This window comes from Dipodomys ordii, unplaced genomic scaffold (genome assembly GCF_000151885.1).
Source record: "Dipodomys ordii isolate 6190 unplaced genomic scaffold, Dord_2.0 Scaffold43, whole genome shotgun sequence".
Taxonomy (NCBI): domain Eukaryota; kingdom Metazoa; phylum Chordata; class Mammalia; order Rodentia; family Heteromyidae; genus Dipodomys; species Dipodomys ordii.
In genome coordinates this window covers 2,918,071-2,938,769 of record NW_012267259.1, presented here as the reverse complement: position 1 = coordinate 2,938,769, position 20,699 = coordinate 2,918,071, and positions in this window count along the sequence as shown.

The window sequence follows — 20,699 nt, the reverse complement described above, 5'->3', positions numbered from 1 at the left end:
TTTTAAAATATAGTGCCTGGAGCTGGTGGCTCGCTCCTGTCATCCTAGCTACTCAGGAGGCTGAGATCTGAGGATCACAGGTTGAAGCCAGCCTGGGCAGTAAAGTCTGTGAGACTCTGATTTCCAATTAACCACGAAAAAACTGGTAGTGGCATTGTGGCTCAAATGGTAGAGCACTAACCTTGAGCCAAAGAGCTCAGGGACAGTGCCCAGGCTCAGAGATCAAGCCCCATGACAGACAATAAATAATAACAATAATAATAATAAAATACAGTGTTGGGGGGCTGGGTTTGAACTCGGTGCCTCAAGCTAAGCAAAATTTTCTACCACTTGAGCCACACCTCCAACCTTTTCTTCCTTTTGTTATTTTTCAACTAGAGTTCCAATTTTGCCCCAGCCACCCTAGATGGTGATCCTCCTGCGTATGCTTTCTGTATAGGTGGGGCATGCTACCACACTCAGATTTACCAAGTGAGAGAGGGTCTCACTAACTTTTTACCCCACTTGGCCTCAAACAGCGGAGATTCTGCCAGTCTCTGACTCCTGAGTAACTTGGATCATAGGTGTGAGCCATACTACCTGGCCTGCAATGCCTATTGCTAATAAAATCTTGCTAGAAAGATCGTTTTAATTCAATTAACTATTTATCAGACATGCATTATTTGCCACACAGTGTTCCAGGCACTTTGTAGAAGACTGCACACAATATTGAAACTTCTTGCCTACTTTTAAGACATATTTTAGTGGTAGAGACAGGCAATAATAACCAGTATTATAATTAACAAGTTGCCTAATGTATTCAATGATGATTGAAAGTATGGAAAGTAAATATGAATACAGACAAATGAGGGAACTCGAGAGCAGTAAGCATAAGTGATTTTAAATTGAGTGGCTGGAGGAGGCTTCAATGAGAGCCCAGACAGCAAGCAGTGTAAAGAGAGGAGCTCCTGAGTTGTGCAGGTAATGTGCAGGTAATGTGCAGGTGACTGGGTAAAGGGGTGCTTTGCCAGAAAGAACATGCCAGGTGATTTGGATAAACAGAAGGAGACCAGTAAGACTGGAATTTATTTTAGAACAAGGTTGAGGTTGTGACAACCACACCTTCCCAAAGCCACATCAAAGGAAAGAAAGGACAATATTTCATACCAAGTTTCTTTTCATCAGGGAAGAAGGAATGCCTGAAGCTTTATAGCGGGCTGCCTAGAACTGTTCTTCCCTAAATTAATCTGTGCCTCACACAATCCCAGGTTTTATAGCCCACCCACATTCTTTGTAAATACTTAGTTTGACTCTCAAGTTCACATAGGAGAAAACAAAAACAAAAATAAACACAAAATGCACTTTATCAGAGAGCAAAATAATTAGACAGGCATGCAAAGGAAATGAAGTTGAATCCCTATCTCACACTACAAATTAAAATAAATTCCATGGGGCTGGGAAGGTGGCTCAGTGGTAGAGCGCTTGCCTTGCATGCATGAGGCCCTGGGTTCGATTCCTCAGCACCACATAAGAAAAAAGAAAAAAGCCGGAAGTGGTGCTATGGCTCAAGTAGTAGAGTGCTAGCCTTGAGCTGAAGAGCTGAGGGACAGCACCCAGGCCCAGAGTTCAGGCCCCACGACCGGACCCAACAAAAATAAAATAAAATAAATTCCAGATTGATCAAACAGGGAAGAAAGCCCAGTGGTTACATATGAACAGTGGATACAAAACCAATTTTTCCCTGCAAATCTTAGGCATCCTTCCAATTTCATAGTGCATACATTGCATACTTAAAAGTGATTTTTTTAGTACACAAACTCTTATATAGGTAATATGCTTGAGGAGAAAGACTTCAGACCTGAGATCCCAGTGGTGTTTTCTCATATTAACTTTGAATTATTCTAATTAGCTTGTAATCTTGGGCAGCGCCTTCTTTCTTACTTTCATCTCTAAGGTATCATTATTAGGTCAGATGGATTACAGGCTCTTTGAACCCAAAAATTCTTTAATCTGATATGTTTAAATGTATACACTAACTCAAGAATGCTTTTGTCTATGTGAATGACTTTGGATGGTTCTTGTAAGCAACACTAGAAAGTGTGTTGTGGAATTTAACTTGAGTCATTCATCCATTGGTGCCCACTGCATTCACACCATTACATAAAATCAAGACAAACACAAAATGCGATTTAGGGCCATGCCGGGAGTTTCTGGGATGTTAGTCATGGAGGCACCGCTCCTCCCCAATACTAATAGGTAAGGAAAGGGTGGCCTTATGGCCTGGGAGGCCTAGAATGGGAGGCCTGTGACACAAGCCAGAGCTCACCAAAGGCATGTCACAGTCCAGGGTCAATCCAAAGTCCATGATTCAGAGCTACACTCTCTAACCTGGGGCTTATTTGAATCTTTGATATTTTTTGTGCCCCAGCTTTGGTCATTCTACAGAATATCTCCACCAAAAAGGTCAAAGGAGGGAACATAAATCAATCTTTCTACTCATTGGCAACTAAATGATGGCAAATGATTAGCTCCCATAGCCGATAGATAAAGGCCTTAAGGCATTTCAAGGAACTTAAAATCAGGAAGGCCCCTTAGCCATCCTCTCATCCAAGCCACACACTTTACACAGGAAAAAAGTGAGGCTTAGGGGAATCTTCCGGGAGCTAGCCAGTGCCTGGCAAACCCAGAAAAAAAGTGTTCTAGCAGAAGGGCTTTTTACCTGTCATCTTTTATTGTTAAATTATTTGCCAAACTGTGCAGACACTTACACATCATCAGCTGTGGTAGTGATTGGTGGGTGTTGGTTGCTCATAATGGAAAGGTGTAGTCTGTCCTTTGCCCCTTTAATCTGCTCCATCCGAAACACATAGAGTTTCTAAGCAGGAAACTGAAGGGGGAACTAGACAGAAAATCTAAACTCCATCTTGAACTGCCATTGAGTAACTGTTCCTTATCCAGCCCTCCCAGCCATCGTCAGTCTCTACTCACTTCCCAGAGAACACTTGTCTGACACTTTTTCTTCGCTAACCTTCTGTCCCTCCTTTACTTCTATCTCCAGCCAAAACAGTTCATGGAGCTCACTCTCTCCTCACAGACACATACCCAACCTAATTCTACTCAAGAAACAGCTGTCACCACATTTCCTTGGGGGTTGTATTTCCCTTCAAGTAGGTCATTGCATTCAAAAGCGTAAAGACGGAAAAAATGGGGGAAAGCTCTTGAATTTGGCTTTTGTGAAAACTGTGATGAAAATCCAGGGAGATGGGCAGAGTAGAAGTCCTTATAAGCTTTCCGATGCGTCAGACATTACTAGTCAGACAGGCACAGTATATTTCTTCTTTTTTGTTTTTTAGATCTGAGACCAGGATTAGAACTCAGTACCTGACACTTTCATTCACTGGCTAGAACTCTACCAAGTGAGCCACACCTCCATCCCCTGTGTATTTCTTCTCATGAAGAGGGTTACTCAGTGGAGGTCAGGAGATAAGCTACAAGGGAGATGAAATTTTGTACACTGAGAAGAGATGTTTGAGACTGCAAAGATAGAAATGGGTAACTCAAAATGCAGAGGTCTTATTAACAGAGTGGACTTACAACAAAAAGATTGGGCAGGGCATAGGGGTATAGCACCTCAGAGGCTGAGTGAGTTCAAAGCCATCCTGGGCTATATAGTGAGATTCTCTCAAAAACAAAAAATGTAGAATGATGAAAGGGTGAAATCAATCAAGATGCATCATATTCGGGGTACCAGTGGCTCACACTTGTAATCCTAGGTTCTCAGGAGGCTGGGATCTGAGGATCATTGTTCAAAGCCAGCTCAGGCAGGAAAGTCCATGAGACTTTTATCTCCAATTAACCACCAGAACACCAGAAGTGGTGCTGTGCCTCAAGTGGTAGAGTGCTTGTTTTGAGCTGAAGAGCTGAGAGAATAGTGTCCAGGCCTAGAGTTCAAGTCCCAGGAGCGACACACACACACACAAAAAGGTGCGTTATATTTATAAACTGATTAGTTGAATGGTAATTACTTTGTATACCTACTTAAGATAATAAAAGTATAATTTATTTTTAAAATCTGTTTCTCATCCCAATCAAGCTGCCCCATCTCCCTTTGAAGAGTCTATTCAGAGAAGCATAATCCATAATGTAAGCATTCCCAGTTGGGACGTAAGGTCTTAGGTAAGGTATCCTGTGCAATTCAGTTGGGTGCAATCAGAATGATGTGACAATGGACAGATAAACTTGTAGGAGAAAATGAGGGACCGATCAGGAGGAGGAAGTGTGGACTTTGTGAGAATGAGTATTGCTGGCAGATAACAGCCTTTGAGTATTCTGATATATTATTACAATTGGCTCTCACTCTTGAATCCACCTAGACATTTGCCTCCAAACTCAGTGCAAAGTCTACTCTTTTTTTTTTTTTGGTCAGTCATGGGACTAGATCTCTGGCTGTGCTTGGGTGCTGTCCCTGTATTCTTCAGCTCAAGGCAAGCACTCTATCACTTGAACCACAGTGCCACTCCTGGTTTTCTAGTGGTTTATTGGAGATAGGAGTCTCACAGACTTTCCTGCCCAGGCTGGCTTTGAACCACGATCCTCAGATCTCAGCCTCCTGAGTAGCTAGGATTACGGTGTGAGCCACCAGCGCCCGGCAAAGTCTACTCTTATACTACCATTGTATTTAATTATTAAGACATTTTACATCTTTAAAAATATTATTATTAAGGTTTTATACAGAGGAGGTACCATTTTAGATGATGTCACCCCTTCCTTCACTTTCCCCCAATTTCCTCCTTTTTGCATCTTTTTTTAAAAATTGTCATTCTATCTTTGAAATCCAGTGTGTATTTTAGACTTGCAGCCCATCTCTATTCAAACACTGCTGATCTTAAGTGTCCTCCAAAGACCCATGTGTTGAAGGCTTGGTCCTCAGTTTGGGAACTATTGGTAGGAGGAGTCTAGCAAGAGGAAGTTAGGTCACTAGGCATACCATGCCCTTGAAGAGGACATTGGGGCCCTAGCTCCTTCCCACCCCCTCTTTGTTTCCCAGAGGCCATGAGGTGATCAGCCTTCTCTACCATGTCCTCTCTCTCTGATGCACTGTGCTGCCACAGACCAGAAGTGACAGGACTTACCAGCTATGGACTAAAACCCTGGAAACTGTGAGTCAAAACAAAAACATCTCTTCTCCTTTTAAAGTTATCATCTCAGGCACTTTGCCCCAACAACAGAAAGCTGGCTAACACAGACACAAGATTTCATCATATTCATTTGATCTATATTTATATCTCATAAATTTTACACTTGATAAAGCAGATTTGCATGCTCAAATGGTTTCAAACATAATGACAAAGTTTGCAGTAACCTAATCCTTCCCACTTAAGTTGAATTAAGTCAATTTCTTTGGTTATGCTAGACCCAATCCACATGTTCAATAATTACAATGTAGCTAAGTAGCCATTGTGTAGGATAATGCAACTTCAGAAGAAAACACAAACAATAATAAAATTAATTCATCAACAACTATAAAGTTACAGTTGTGATGTCAAAAGGAGTATGAACACATGGTATTATAAACTAGATATTATCAAGTGTGAGAAGAAAGTGGACTTTCTTAATGAAGTGCTACTTAGACATTCTGAAGAGAAATATAGAGCTGAGATACCAGTGGCTCAAACTTGTAATCCTACCTAGTCAGGAAGCTGAGGACCACAGTTTAAAGCCAGCCCAAGCAGACAAATCCAAGAGACTCTTTTCTCAAATTAACCAGCAAAACTCCAGAAGTGGAGAAGTGGTTGAGTGCGAGCCTTGAATTAAAAAGCTAAGCAGGGCTGAGAATGTAGCTTAGTGGTAGAGTGCTTGCCTAGCATGCATGAAGCCCTGGGTTAGATTCCTCAGCACCACACCAAACAGAAAAAGCCAGAAATGGTGCTATGGTTCAAGTGGTAGGGCGCCAGCCTTGAGCAAAAAGAAGCTCAGGGACAGTGCTCAGTCCCTGAGTTCAAGCCCCAGGACTGGCAAAAAAAAACAAAACAAAACAGAAAACTAAGCAAAAGCTTGAGGTCCTGAGTTCAATCCCCAGTAATGGCACTCACATACACATTTTTTTTTAAAAGACTAATACAGGAAGAAACCACTTGGGAAAAATGACTTTCCTGGCCAAGGAAGCAGAAGGGATGAGGATGATGTCTAAATTAGTCAGCATCCTGTGGAGAAGCAGATGGTTCTTTTGGACTGGGTAATTTTAGCAATGTTTAATAAAGATACTATTTAACAGAATGTGGACAGGCTATAGAACCTGTAAGGAAATACTACAGACTAATTCGTTTCTTAGGTTAGCAAGAGCAGGGAGCCGTTCTCCACTAAACCACCTAACTGAAAGGGGCTGGTGATAAAGCAGTTACTAGAGCCTTGAAGGACCATCTGACAGGAGTCCCCGGGCCTTAGGAGGAAGTAAAGCCAGCCACGGAGCTCTAGCAGAAAGTCCCAATTTCACTTTCCTTCCACCTTCCTTTATCCTGTATGTCTCCCATCAGCCAAGCCCAACCAGGTATAGAAGGCAAAAGTGTTCATTAATGTGTCACACACTGGTCAACCTAGAGCACTGTCTAACATGAAGATGATGAGTAAAATCTGGAAAGGGAAACTGAATGTATTAGACACAGTTGTTGTATATTCATTTCTTGTGGCTGCTGTAGCCAATTACCACAAATTTAGTATCTTAAAATAATACAAGTTTTTCCAGGCGCTAGTGGCTTATGCCTGTAATCCCAGCTACTCAGGAGGCTGAGAGCTGAGGATCTCAGTTCAGGGCCATCCTGGTCAGAAAATGCATGAGACTCTTACCTCCAATTAACCACCAGAAATCTGGAAGTGGTGCTGTGGCTTAAAGCAGTAGAGCACTAGCTTTGAGTAAAAGAGTTCAAGGACAGCACCCAGACCTTGAGTTCAAGCAACCCTTACCAGAAAAAAAAATGCAAATTTATGATCTTTGAATCTGAGTTCCTGAAATCAAGATATTGGTAGAGCTGTAAGCTCAAAAAGGATCCATTTTTTTGCCTGTTCTGGTAGAGACTTCTATATTCCTTAGCTAGAAAGACCCTCCCTTCTTACTTAGCTCTGGTCACTGTTTCCATCACGACATTTCCCTTCCTGCTTTTGGCCCTCCTGCCTTCCTCTTTTTCAAGGACTCTGATGATTGTGTTGGGGCCATCTGCATACTCTAGAATCAGCTCTCAAAGTCCCTAACTTAATCACATGTGGAAAGTCCCTTTCACCACATATGTCATTGTCCTCAAAAGATTCCATGATCTGTTCCTCTCCCCAAATAACAAAATGCTGAAACAAGGATACAGGTTGACCCATTGCAACAATGAGATGTACAAGACACTATGTTGAAAATGAACTTTTACAGCTTCAGGGGTGGGGGGAGGGAAGAGCTAGGGAGGTAAAGAGGGAAGGGATGGTAGGGGAAAAACAAAGAAGGGGGTAACAATTCTGGATAAGAAATGTACTCATTCCCTTACTCATGTAACTGTAACCTCTCTGTACAGTATCTGTACAATAAAAAATATTTTAAAATGAGAGAAAAGGTGAAACTATTCAAAAAGAAATGTACTCATTACCTGACTTATGTAACTGAAAATCTGTGTACATCACTTTTTCAATAACAATAAAAGAACAATTGAAATTAAAAAAAAAAGTTCCCATGCTCTTGACATCTATAGGAATGGGTATTATTCCGTGTGATTACGATGTGTGGAGGAAATAAACAAAGACCTCTGTGGTGGAATGCAAAGGTCAAAGAGAGGATGTGGTGAGTTATAATGATGATGATGTAGAAGTGCACCCATCACCAATGTTGTATAGGACATGATGGGGATATTGTGTTGTGTCTTAAAGCCAAATTGACATCATGAAATACTATACAATGAAAACTGGAGTGGAAATGGGCATCGGCACATTGAAGAAGGGTTGAGAAATTATATAGCAATACTCATTCCCACAATGTCCACCCTTCCTCCGCTGATCCTTCCTTCATTTTCTCCTACAATGTTGTCCATTGTCACATCATTCCAATTGCACCCAACTGAATCCCACAGGATACATTATGTCCCAACTGGGAATTCTTACATTATGGACTTGAGGTTGCTGCTTCTCTGAGTGGGAGGTGGGACAGCTTGTTTGGGATGAGAAACAGATTTTTTAGTTATATTTTTATTATCTTTAATATGCAACCAGTTTATAAGTATAATGCATCTTGATCAATTTCACCCCTTTCCTCATTCCAGATGTTTTTTTGTTTTTGAGACAGGCTTGCTATATAGCCCAGAATAATTTTGAACTTGTGATCCTCCTAACTCAGCCTCTGAAGTGCTGGGAGTTCAGACTATACCACTATGCCTAGCCCAATCATTATTCTTTTTGTTGTGAGTCCACTCTGTTAAAAAGGCCTCTGCATTTTAAAAAAAATGGCTTTGATAAAGGAAGTGGCTATAGAGATAGAGAGACTTGAAAGATTTCAGAAACATTGAGCAAGTAAAATTTATAGGACTGGATAGATGAGCAGAGCACCAAGTGGGGGTTGGTAAAGATGCTTTGATGCTTATGTTTCTCACTTGCTAAACTGGGTCAACAGCAGTACTTAATGTTTACTACAACAAGAAGCAATGTACTTAGAACCAGCTTGTTTGGGAAATAGTAGATAGGGTTTTGAACATGTGAATTGACTTTAAGAGAACCAAGTAGAAAAGTCAACAGGCAAGTAAAGAAAGAAGTATAGAAAACAGAGTTTGTTCTAGGTTTTAGAGGGGAAAAATCAAGTTCTTGGTTTTTAGAAAATCATTAAAGCCTTAATAGCAATAATATCACTTTAAAAGGGTGTCCAGCTAGAAGAATGCATGGGACCTCACTTTGATAGCCTGGGACATTCTACTACCAGTAGAAGTAGATAAAATTATCACATAAAAAGAGAGAAGGGACTAGGAAGGCGGCTCAGTGGTAGAGTGCTTGCCTTGCATGCATGAGGCCCTGGATTGGATTCCTCAGCACCACATAAGTAGAAAAAGCTGGAAGTGGCTCTGTGGCTCAAGTGGTAGAGTGCTAGCCTTGAGCTGAAGAGCTGAGGGACAGCACCCAGAGTTCAGGCCCCATGACCTACAAGGGAGAGAGGGAGAGAGAGAGAGAGAGAGAAAAGGAAAGTGATAGCTCCTCGATACAACACATTAGTAATAACAATATGATGTAGTAACTCCTCTATCACCTTTATAATAACAATAAAAAGTAGCAATAAATTTATTATCTTAAAAATACATAAGGAATGTGAGACATCACAAAAGCTAAGGAAATGTATTCAAAGGTGATATGGCTGACAAGGTTGGTCATCCATGAGAGTTCAGTAAGTGAACATCTGGAAAAATTAACATCTCCTCACCCACACCGTCAGCCACACGACTCTGGCAGGACAGTGATACACTTACGGGCAAACAGGTCTACAATGCTCCCCACCCCGACTGGGTACAAATTCTAACTTAATCTTGGCTATGGCAATTGGTTTCGTGGGCACAGGACTACTGGAAACCAATACGATGCATTGACTGAGACATTTTGGAAAGAGAGTGTTGTTCTTGCAATTTTGAAATTCAAAGAGAGGTAGGGCCTGGGGCTGTTGTCACCCTCTCACTACCATATGAAGCTCACAACTGAAAGCTACACCTTAAAGGCAGAAGAAACACGGTTAGGGATGCTTTGAGTTCTAGTTTCCTCTATGTCTAAAGCTTGGTCAAGTTCTATACTTCCAACTTGGATACATTCCCTTACTTACAATGGAAAGAATATTAAACACAAGAGACAGCTAAATGAAATATAACCTGTGTCTAAGATCTTTAGAAGAAAAATGCTCTGCATACCACGTTGATTGAGGGTGTTGATAGAATTCTTAACAAAATAAATAAATCCATGAAAATGGATAATAGAGTACGAAGGACAGAAAAATCAACTAGAAAGAGTTCCTATAGTCATGAGCTTCCCATTTAAGGTAGAATTCTCAGAAATAGAACTATATGTAAAGAGAATTAAAAAGTATAATTTCAGACTGTGACCAGAAATCTGCTTCCAGGTTTTTCATGTTCTCTTTTGTCTTAAGCTTGTATCTTTCATGAGCCCTGAAATGGCAATTTTACAGATGCATGAATTGTAATATTCATGATTTCCACCGCATTGTAATTGTGCTCCATAATTATAATTTTCATTGACATGAAAGTTACAGATTCCTAGGCTTTGCTCAGTAAAACTTAAGACTGTTGCTAGGTACCTCACAAAAGTGATTAACTCCTTTGGAGGAACTGAGGAATTTGAACTTAAAACATTTACATTTGGAAGTTACAAATTACAGGCCTTTTCTTCTCTGAACTCACTTATTAAGACCCCCACCAAAATGTAGAGTTACCATGACTAGGGGAATAGAATAGATTAAATAGAAGAAACATCACAAACATCAACAGAATATTCACCATATACACAGCAGTCTGCTAGATACAGGCGGAAGTATGAGGCATGCTTCTTCTCTTCACAGCTTGGAAACTTGGAGCAGAGATAACACATACAATTAAGAGTCAAATATGCAGTCATATGTAATAAATAAAAAAAGCAAGAACTTAATGGTTGGAAGAGAAAGAATGTGTTAGAATGTCTTTGATAGGCATAAGCAAAGAGACCAAAAAGAAATGCCAAGTTCTGTTAGCAGAAGATATGTATAAACAATTGTCCAGAGAAGCAAGGAGGTTTGTACATAGCGGTAGATATTCTTGGTTTTAGTTGGAGTAAGGAGGGATGAGAGGTAGAGAGGAAATTAAATAACAACCTAAAAATTGCAGACTTCATTCTTAATGAAACAAAGTATTGAAGATGTATTGAGAATGAAAAATCAACCAATGGAAACATACCTCCTCTCTCTCTTAGGGTCTATGATTAATCTTAATTGCCAACTTGATTGGATTGAGAGACACGTTAGGAGATTAGTAAAGAACTCATACAAATGTGGCTGTGAGTTCATTTCTGGGGACAATTAACTAAAAGGGGAGCTGGGTACCAGTGGTTCACACATGTAATCCTAGCTACTTAGAAAGCTGAGAGCTGACGTTCATGGTTTGAAGCCAGCCTGGGCAGGAAAGACCATGAGATTCTTATCTCTAATTAATCAGCAAAAAGCCAAAGTGGAGCTATAACTCATTGAATACAAGAGCTCAGGGACAGCACTCAGGCCCTGAGTTCAAACCCTTGGAACAGACCCACATAAAAGCAGAGGTTAGCTAATGGAGATGATTTGTCCTGAATGTGGGGGCACAGATGGAACAAAAGGTAAAGACGTCCATTAGTACAACTGTTCTCTCTCTGCTTCCTAGCTGCCATGAGGTGATCAGCTTTCCTCCACTATCCTCTGCCACCATTTGCCACTGGCCTAAAAGCAGTGAGGCCAACTGAACATGGACTTAAACTTCTGCAACCATGAACCAAAATAAATCTTGCCTCTTTTAAGTTTTTTAATCAATATTTTATCATAGAAATATATATATATATATATATATATATATATATATATATATATATATATATAAAGCTAAGACAGTAACAAAGTCTTCATACCTACTTAAGAGCTCAGATTTAGTTTGTGTGTGGAGTAAGTTTTTCTTGATCAATATGGCATAAAATGAAAAAGTAAGAAACTGGAGAGAGGAGGACTGGGTGGCAGGAAAGTTAGGAATTGTGCTGATAAAGTGGGGGTTGCTTTCAGATATTCTCTGGCTGCTGCTAGGAGCATGGGTTTTATATGGGCAAGTGGAAGTCTACGATGAAACCACAAGCAAGGGTCAATGTTGGCCTGAGCCATAGTTAGGATCCCAGGTTAGAACTTGGGAATCATCCCTGACTGTTGAAATGAGGAAAAGAGTGAATTCTAGAATGGGCCTTAGGTTTCTGACCTGGAAAAATGCTGTGAACTGAACTGTCTGCCCCCTCCCACTTTCAAATATTGAGGCTTTTACCCCGAATGGGATGGTATGCTTAACTGGGAAACATTGGAAGCTTAATTGATTTAAAAGGTATGATGAAGATATATTCTTTTTTTTTCTTTTTATATATATTTTTATTGTAAAGATACTGTACAGAGGGGTTACAGTTACATGAGGTAATGAATAAATTTCCTCTTGAGCATTGTTGCCCTCTCCTTTGTTTTTCCCCTACCATCCCTTCCCTCTCCACATCCCCAACTCCTCCCTTCCTCCCCCCCCACCAAGTTGTAAAGTTCATTTTCAACATAGTATTTTGTACATCTCATTGCTACAATGGGTCAACCTGTATCCTTATTTCAGCATTTCGTTATTTCCCTTCTCCTCCCCAAATTAGAAAAATGTATATATAAGACTCAAGGCACCAGAATCAAATACAATGAAAATAGGAGTTATACCATGGGAGAAGAACATACAAAAGAAACAAAAAAAAATCACATAGTACATTAAAAACAACAGCACGAAAGATAAAACCTCTTGTGTCCCTATCTTGGGGTTCATTTCACTTAACAACATCTTACATGGTCATATATACATAGCTTTTGACCTTTTCTGTGTGTCCTAGACATATAGTAGTTATTGCAAATACGGGAAACCATGGGACCTATGCTTCTTTGGGTCTGGCTTACTTCACTTGTTATAATTTTTTCTAAGTCTTTCCATTTCCTAGCAAATGGGGCAGTATCATTCTTTCTGATGGAGGCATAGAATTCCATTGTATATGTACCACATTTTCTTGATCCATTCAGAAGATATATTCTTCATGATGGCATTAATGTCCTAGAAGAAGGGATGACAGAGTTTTCTTCCTCCCTACAGTGCCCCAGCTTGTTTGCACATAAAGAGAAGATATCCATCTGCAGGCCAGGAAGAGAGCCAGCACCAGGGAACAGAATTATCCAGCACCTTGGTCTTGGGCTTTCCATCCTTTGGATCTGTAAGAAATAAACACTTGGGGAGCTGGGAATGAATCTTAGTGGTAGAGTGCTTACCTAGCATACATGAAGCCCTGGGTTCGATTCCTCAGTACCACATAAACAGAAAAGACCAGAAGTGGTACTCTAAAAAAAAATAAAAGGAAAAGAAAAGAAAGAAAGAAGCAAGCTCTTAGGCTTGGGTTGCAGTTTAGTGGTACAAGGCTTAGCTTGCATGACCAAGGCCTGGTTTCTATCCTGAGCAGGAAGGAAGGAAGGAAGGAAGGAAGGAAGGAAGGAAGGAAGGAAGGAAGGAAGGAAGGAAGGAAAGGAGGGAGGGAGGGAGGAAGGGAGGGAGGGAGGAACGGAGGTAAAGAAAATGAAGAAAAGAAAGAAATTCCTAGTTCGACACTTGATCGATAGAATTTAGTTATGGCAACTAGAGCTTCAATAAGGAAATTGGATGCAGGATAGTACCATTAAGCAGGATGCAGGAGATTCCTTTGAGAGAATAAAGTGGGGGCATCTGTATTGAATTCATTGTATAAATCAGGATTCTTCAAGTTGTAATATTCCTAGAAAACTATCTTAGATACCTTCCTAACTTCTTTGAACTAGAAGGTACAGTTAGAGGCAGAGAGACTTCAAGACCAAATTCTAACATGCCAGGACTTTCCATCCTGCCCTCTGCTTTCCTTTTCTTCTTCATCTCTCTCTTCCTCATCATCTACCTCTCCATTTGGCCTCTGCCTGAAGCACAGCAAAAACTGGCTTTCCTTCATAATTCAACTCAAATGAGTTTCTCTGAAAGTAGTTTGGATGGGCACATTCAACAGCTAAACAAAGGAAAAAACTGGGTTCTACCCATTCATAGTGTTATCTTCAGCACTGCAGCACATGATACCCTTTGCCTTTGGTCTGGCCCTCAGTATACTTAGTTGTCTTAGATATTAATAATATTTTATGTCAGTCCATTTGTCTAAGCTATGGTTAACATGGATTGAGGCTATCTGAATGTGTGGCATAGGCTAAATACCAAAGGCAATATGACAGAGCCACCTTTCCTAGGGCATAAGCAAAAGACCAACAAGAACAGCAATTATTTAACAAGTCTAGATGAGGCCCCTCCATTTCCAGCTCTGGATCCACATTCCCCTGGACCTTTTCCTTCTAATCACAAATAGTCCTCATCATTTTTCTCCTGCCACACGGTGACCCCTACCTTTCTCCTCATTTCATGAAGCCCCTACTGCCACTGTCACACCTCCAGGTCGATGTGACTTTGGCAGGAGCCAAGGAACATTCATTTTACTGCAGCTGAGAAGCCACATTTGGGTGCATTCTCAAAGGACACTCCAAGCAGCAAGGGATGTATGTATCTGCCAGCAGTTATAGAATCTAACAAGAAAGACTGCCACTGTGAAACAATTCCTGGAAGGAGGCCATATAGGAACCAAAAATTGTCCATGTCAAACACATACCAGCATGATATACATTACTACTACTTACAGGTTAATTGTACCCCTCACCTCCATTAGTGAACCCTAATGACACACCTGTGTGCTACTTGCTCTTGGTTACAACAGTCCTGCCAATGGCTCTTGCACAGGTCTGGAGTCTAAAGGAGCTGACTCTACCCTGAACCTCTCGTCCACCACCATATGCATCCTTTCATTTCTCCCTGGTTGCTAGTCTCAGGGGCTCTTGCTTGCCTTGTAGCTCCAAAGTCTAGGGATGGACTGGAATGGGAGAAATAGCCCCTCAAAAGAATCCACAGTAAACAGAATTTAGCCTGTTCCTCCTAAGACTCTTTCTGCATAAAGATGACTTATGGACAACTTTTTGGGACTCAGAACCCTGAGGAAAGCTATTTAAAAGAGGTAGATAGATGCCCAGGAAAACTAACAAAAGTCCATCTGAAAGGAAGAACAAACACAGTAGTTGGTACTCTAGACTCAACAATACGTTGAAAATGAACTACACAACTTGTGGGTGGGGACAGGCGGGAAAAAACTGGGAAAGAGCAAGGGAAGGAATGACATTGGAACCGCAATATTATATAACTGTAATTCCTTTGTTCACCTTTAGAACAATAAAAACATTAATTAAAAAAATTAAAAAGCTAGCTGCTGGTGGCTCACGTCTATAACCCTAGCTACTCAGGAGGCTGAGAGCTGAGGATTGCCGTTCAAAGCCAGCCTAGGCAGGAAAGTCTGTGAGACTCTTATCTCCAATTAACCACCAGAACTAGAAATGGCACTGTGGCTCCAAGTGGTAGAGCACTAGCCTTGAGTACAAATCTCAAGGACAGAACCCAGGCCCAAACAAAAATAAAATAAAAACTCAATTTAATTAAAAAAAATTGTTAAAGTCCACTTGACCCAAATTCTCACCTGGAATTCCAAGTGAACTATAGAAGCGACCTAACAGTACACCACAGTTTCTATGGGGAAGTGAGTTCTGAGTTCCAACCACAAACAAACCTCTACCACCAGCAGAAACAGCCCAGCCTTTAACTTCCACGGACTGCCAACTCAATGGTAGGGAACCGACCGATTCCTCAAGAGCTTTATGTTTTAAGAAGGAATTAGGGAGCAGGAAGAGATGAGAGGCCTGTGGGAGGGAAGAACACAGTCTCGTCTGGGTTTTAGGCTCATCCTGAGACAAGTTGAGCGTCAGCACAGAAGCCAGACTTACTGTCATAGAGAAAGGAAGAAAGTTAGCGGTGTTCATGGAAAAGCTGTGTTGGGCAGCCTGGGGGGAGGGGATGAGAGTGGGTGGGGGAGGACAGGGGGCTAAGAACCTGTTACAACAGAAACCAGTTGGTGAGTTTCTGTCAACTATGGAGTTAATAACTTTTAAAATCTAAAGCTAGATCGGTTTTGTTACCAGTTCTCTGCTCAATGTTAATGAGGTCAAAGCTAATCAATACACTGTATTATGGACTTCTAAAATAGGCAGATCACAGAAATATTCAGTGTTTGTCAGTCCTATTAGATATGGCCCTTTTGTGGACTTTGGAAGAACCCTTGACCTCAGTGTATGTCAAATTTCTCTCTTATTTGCACTTCAATTATTACCTGGATTGTGAAGAATCAAGATACATTTACTTAATGAAAAAAAAGCAAACAAAACTTGGCCAGGAGCCATTGGCTCATGCCTGTAATCTTAGCTACTCAGGAGGCTAAGATCTGAGGATCACAGTTCAAAGCCAGCCCAGGGAAGAAAATTGTGAGACTCCTATCTCCAACTAATTGCCAAAAAAAGATAGATGTGGAACTGTGGCTCAAGTGATCAAGCACTAGCCTTGAGCACAAAATCTCAGGGACAGTGCCTGGGCTCTGTGTTCAATCCTTAAGACGAACTGAAAAAAAAAAAGGAAAGCCTTGTACAAAAGAACATGAGCCTCTATTTTACTTCCTTGTATCTGCTCAGAAAAATAAAAGAATGTTTTCCTAGATGGGAGAGTAGGAGGAGTTATGCAAAATTTTTCTATATATTTAATAGCACTTGATTGGAGGCTCAAAAGTGCCCATAGGGCAGATGCCGATGGCTCATACCTGCTTTCTTAAGTACTCAGGAAACAGGTCTGAGGATGGAAGTTCAAAGCTAACAAAGTTTGTGAGACTCCAATAAAAAGCCAAAATTGAAGCTCAAGTGATAGAGTGCTGTTCTAGAATGAAAAAGGAGAGCATCTAGACTCTGAGTTCAAATCCCAGTCCTGGTGCAAAAAGAAAAACAAAGATAAAAGAGTAGTATACAAATGTTCTTTTTCATTGCAAAATCTACTGTACAAATAGATTAAATCATGATTTTTTTAGCTTTGTTGTTGTTGTTGGTACAGAAGTTTGAACTCAGGGCCTTGCACCTGCTCACCTTGCTTTCTCTGATTATACTTTACCACTAAACCATGCTTCTCATCTTGTTTTTTTTCTTTCTTTCTTTCTTCTTGCTTATTATTATGGAAATGAAGTCTTGAGGCCTTTTTCTCTCTGGGCTGTCTTTGATCTTCTAGATCTCATGCATAGCTAGCATGATAGGCATGAGCTACCAACAACCATGTTTTTGTTGTTGTGCTTTGTTTTGTTGGTACTGGCATTTGAACTCAAGGCCCCACATTTGCTAGGCTTGTTTGCTCTGATGGCACACTAACATTTCAGATGAAATCTCAGACTTTTTTGCCCAAACTGGCTTTGAACCTTGATCCTCAGATCTCAGCCACCTAATTAGCTAGCACCAGTCTAAGGCACCTGTCTAAGACTGTTTTCTTTTATCTAAGTGTACCATCTTGCTCTATAAGATATTGTGTTAACTTAGTTTTTACCATTATTTTAAAGGTGATGTATAGAATGATTACAGTTACATGTGCCAGATAATGAGTAAACTTTTTGGACAATGTCATTCTTTCCCTTGCTGTCTCCCAGTATCTCTAGCTTTACGTGATCACATAACCTAATGCGACAAAAAGAGAAAGATGAAATTTTATCAGGAAAAGAAGTGTTGGGATAACTTAAGTCCAAGAATCCTAGTAGCTTTGGTAATAAATGATCAGATAGGGTATATGAAAATCATTCAGTTACAAAAAAGTCAACATCATTTTCTGAGAGTATATGCTAACAATGTATATATTGAAAGTCTACACACAAAAGTACAGAGCAAGTTCCCATCAATCCTGGAGCTTATTATTATTTACATGTATGAAAAACCAGAGGACTTACTTTAACATGTAACCAACTACTAAACTGTCTTCAAATGAAACAAGAGGGACCCAAGGTGAGTCCCAGCAAATGGTTACCATTTAAATAGACTGAAATTGTTTAAATGTGGAAAAGTAACAGGAGCCATTGGCTTCTGCTAAGAGACTGTAGAGAAACTAGGCTGATCCAAGCTGGGGGTGAGTGGGAGGATTTGGGAGCAACTGGAGAGAGATGAACAGAGCATGTCTGGAGAAGATAGCCCTGTCAGTTGTATGGAGCTTGGGTGCAGGAAGACACATCAATTGTGAGGTCATTGCAGTCTTCTAAGGAATAAGCCAGCCCTAGTGTTGGGACACAGGAAATCAAAGAGGGAGAATGACCACGGGCATTTTAACAGAAATACAAATATAGTGCGCAAATCATGAGAGAGAGAGCAGTTCCCTTTCAAAATTTAGATCTTGGTGGTTCTCGTTTTCCTGGGGCCTGCTTTATCATTGTGTGTGTGTGTGTGTGTGTGTGCGTGTGTGTGCATGTGTGGACTGAGGCTTTAACTAGGGATTTGGGAGCTGTCCCTTGGCTTTTCTGCTCAAGGCTGGTGCTCTACCACTTGAGCTACAGCTCTGTTTCTGCCTTTTTGGTAAGTAGAGATAAGTGTCTCACAGACTTTGCTGCTGTGGCTGGCATCAAAACTTGATCCCAAGATCTCAGCCTCCTGAGTAGCTAGGATTACATTTGTGAGCATCACCTGCACCCAGCTTAATTTGTTTTAATATAAAAGCGCATGTACTTTGAAAACTACATTAGACAAAAAGCACACTGTGTCTTTAGGATTCAGGCAGATCCCATAGCTTTCCTGTTATTTTCCCTGTGCAAACACTAGAAAATCCAGTTCTAATCTGGGCTCTTTCCATCCCTGAGCCCAGCCCTACCTGTGGCTCAAGGAGTTGGCACTGCTGTGCTCCTTCTCTTATTCATCTTTCTCTTCCCATCCAACTCTCCCCATGGGAAAATCCACAAAGCTTTCCTTATGGGTGCACTCAGGCCTGTCCCCTCTCTCTTTGACCTTATACTGTGGACTATGCCAACCAATTTCCTTTGGACACCTCCAGAGCCATTGGTCACTGGGGTCTATGTCCAAATACATACTCTATCTTTAAATTATTTTAATTATCCTTTGTGATCAAAATCTGTTCTGGAGACTTCAGCTAATGGACTTCATTTCTTTCTCTTTTTGGTTTAAAAAATGTGGAATCAGGGGCTGGGAAGGTGGCTCAGTGGTAGAGTGCTTGCCTTGCATGCATGAGGCCTTGGGTTCAATTCCTCAACACTACATAAGCAAAAAGGAATAAAAGCAGGAAGTGGCGCTGTGGCTCAAGTGGTAGAGCGCTAGCCTTGAGCTGAAGAGCTGAGGGACAGCGCCCATGCCCAGTTCAGGCCCCACGACCAGACCCAGAAAAAAAAATGTGGAATCATGTCTAGCCCCTTTGATGTGAGAATGAGGATATTTGTTAGCCAGTATGTGCAGCATCTGTGGGTTTTACCCAAAAGGTCAAGAAAATAGCAAAGTTTCATTTTACATCCAAATACGTGTGTACAAAATATGCATATAAAGTAACAAGAATTTGGCCCTTACCATGTGATTTTGTGTCAAATTTCTTTTCCATGGATATTATGTAGTGAACATTTCCAGTATAAGAAAGTGTATTTCAAAAAGATACTTTTTTTTACTGGTTTATAATCTTCCATCATATTGCTCCTCATACCTCCCATCCAAATATCAACTCCCTTCCTGGATACTCACACACACCCAGGTCATACCTAAGTCTAGACTCATTGGAGTCATTCAGAAAAAAGATAAGGCTTCTGGGTATTATTTCCTCCTTACGTTTTTGTTGGTCACTGGGCTTGAACTCACACTGTCCCTGAATTCTTTTGCTTAAGGCTAGTGCTTTAACATACTGAGCCATAACACCACTTCTGGTTTCCTGGGGGTTATTAGGTGATGTGTGTCTCTGGGACTTCTGCCCCAGTTGGCTTCAAACCGTGATCCTCAGATCTCAGTCTCCTGAGTAGCTAGGATTATAGGCATGAGTCACCAGCACCTGGCTTTTCTGGCCTATTTTTTTTTTTTTTGCCATTCCTGGGGCTTGAACTCAGGGCCTGGGCTCTGTCCCTGAGCTGCTTTTGTTCAAAGCTAGCACTCTATCACTTGAGCCATAGCACCACTTCTGGCTTTTTCTGTTTATGTGGTACTGAGGAATCAAACCCAGAGCTTCATGAATGCTAAGCAAATACTCTATCACCAAGCACTCTATCCTAGCCCTGGTTCACCGTTCTTACTGCTTTGGTTCTAATATGACTAACTCAAGTCCCTCATGTGTGATCTAATGTTCCCCACACACCAGCATACACATAGCCTCTTCCATTCATTCTATACACCATAGCAAAGTGACTAGTCCCCAAATGCCATAGCTATCCCTGTAACTATGTCATTCCCCTGGGGACAATCCCTGAGTGCATCCCCCCTCATCCTCCACAGAGAGGAATTGACCATTAATGTGATAAGTGCTCCCTTGGCTGGGCCACAATGGATTCTTACTTCATGCAGCCTTTATAACTCTACCTGGCAGTTATAATCTCCTTTGTGAGGAAGAGCAACTAGGGTTCAAAGGAGTGAACACCTTAGGTAATATGCATATATAATACAGGTCTTTCTGAATCCTTACATAAGAAAGCAGCCAGCTGGGCACCGGTGGCTCACTCCTGGAATCCTAGCTACTCAGGAGGCTGAGATCTGAGGATCATGGTTCAAAGCCAACCCGGGCAGGAAAAGTCCATGAGACTCTCATCTCCAATTAACCACCAGGAAACTGGAAGTGGGCGCTGTGGCTCAAGTGGTAGAGTGCTTGCCTTGAGCTGAAGAGCAAAAGGACAGCACCCAGACCCAGAGTTCAAGCCCCACAACCAAGCTAAAAGAAAGAAAGGAAGGAAGGAAGGAAGGAGGGAGGGAGGGAGGGAGGGAAGGAAGGAAGGGAGGGAGGGAGAGA